The sequence below is a fragment of the Adiantum capillus-veneris genome, chromosome 23, assembly GCF_014529385.1.
Source record: "Adiantum capillus-veneris isolate H3 chromosome 23, ASM1452938v2, whole genome shotgun sequence".
NCBI classification, from domain to species: domain Eukaryota; kingdom Viridiplantae; phylum Streptophyta; class Polypodiopsida; order Polypodiales; family Pteridaceae; genus Adiantum; species Adiantum capillus-veneris.
The window spans coordinates 47,523,290-47,525,095 of record NC_140953.1 but is presented as its reverse complement, the minus strand read 5'-3'; the positions used below and the strand labels follow the sequence as shown (position 1 = coordinate 47,525,095).

The window sequence follows — 1,806 nt, the reverse complement described above, 5'->3', positions numbered from 1 at the left end:
TCTCCGACTTTCAAATGCCTCCTTCAAACGCAAGCATCGATCTCCGTGATTCCTAGTCTCTGAGAGGATCACATAATAGGCCCCTCGACAATAGCTCTCGATCGTCGAGATGTAGTACACTTGACTTCTAGCACCCAAAAAGATTTGAGCTCACTGCACTCGAGCAACCATTTTGTCTACTTCATGGCATCAGTTGGACGACGACACTCACCAACCTTTGACATCCTTAAGCTCCAATTTAGCTAAGCTAAAAGTCATCATAAGCCTTTTGAATGTCGCGTCCGACATACACATCACTGTGAAACCTGCTCAAAAATGCATCTGATCATACCTGCCAAAGTCTGATACCATCATCCCGCTTAATACCGGGCACCTGCTGCTGGCTTCTCCCTGTGTCGACCAAAACTGGCTGCACCATCATCCCCCCCCCCCCCCCCCCCCCCCCCCCCCCTCGTTGAGCATTCATGCTCAACCATAGTGTTATTTAGGTAAAATAAGTATGTATAGAGAGAATGATATAACATAGAGCTATAGAATGCATAAGAAAAATGATAGTGGCTATATAGATAGGATATATATAGAGAGAAAAGCATCTGCTATTGCATCACCGTCCAGGGTCAAATGGAAAGCTCACAACTTCCCCAATCATAGTGTAGAGTCCACCTGGATAAAAAACAAAGCCATGCCCGTGGCCATCCACCTGTAAAACATGTATCTTCAAGCCTTCCTTCGCACTTGTAGGCCAATAGACAGGCCATCCTTCTAGATCTTCATAGCATCGAGCTTCATCACCCTGAATCCATAAGTCTCTCTGCCAACCATAAGCGTGCTTTTGATACCTCGAAGCACCTATACCATAAACCACTAGCATGCCATCCACTATAGAACCCTCAATAGTATAGTCTTCTTCAAAAAAACCTTGCCACTGACACAAAGACACCTGTACAGCAACCTCCCATAACACATGTATCCATAGCATCCCATAAAATAGCAAAACCCTGCCACTAGCCTCCACCTGCTACATAGCCAAGCAAACCTGATCCCTTTGCAAACCTGTATCCCAAACCTCTGTAAATGGCACCAAGGACCCCTTCTCATACTCAAGAATATGACTTGCCAGAGCTTCAACCTGCTCATCAAATACCTCATCACCTGCAAGGTTGGCGGCACCTTCCTCTTTGCATGGAGCCTCACGCTCATAGGCTGCACCTGTATCAGTTTCCATAGAGTCATTTACCGGAGTCAACTCTCCACAACTACACACAAATTCTGGAACTTCAAAGCACACCTCGACATGCTCACCAAGGCAAGGTTGCCCCACCCCCTGCATAGACAAATCACTTCGACATGCCTCAGCTTCTGCTTCCATATCCTGCAAGGCACTCTCAAAAACCTGTTCTTCAACTAGGTATGATACACCATCAAACCATACCTCTTCCTCCAATAGGGACTCACCATCACAAGACATTTGATAGGGCTGCTCGACTGGCCTGTGTAGACATGTAGTAGTGTTAGTGTGTATACGCGCTTCACCAGGGGCACTTTTCTCCCACTGGGTTTTTTCCCCTGGACATCTGGTGTGAAAGGACACCTTATCTCTTAGGGTCTCATATAAGCTTTGTAGCTCTGAGTTTGTACATAAACTATTATTCTAATACAGAGAGATAGAGTACAGAGATCTCGTACACAAGCTCTGTGTCTTCTCCTTCTCCATCTTCTTCCTACTTTGAGTTGCTATCTTCCTTCTGTTTTTTGTTTCATCATCTTCAACAATTGGTATTAGAGCAAGGTGATTTCCAGAGCCTC

The 1,806-nt window shown here is 45.5% G+C and overlaps 1 pseudogene; it reads right to left on the bottom strand.

Moving 5' to 3' along the window:
• Positions 1 to 604: 604 nt before the first annotated feature.
• LOC147427745 (uncharacterized) lies at positions 605 to 1,468 on the bottom strand (annotated as a pseudogene).
• Between the last annotated feature and the right edge of the window lie 338 nt (positions 1,469 to 1,806).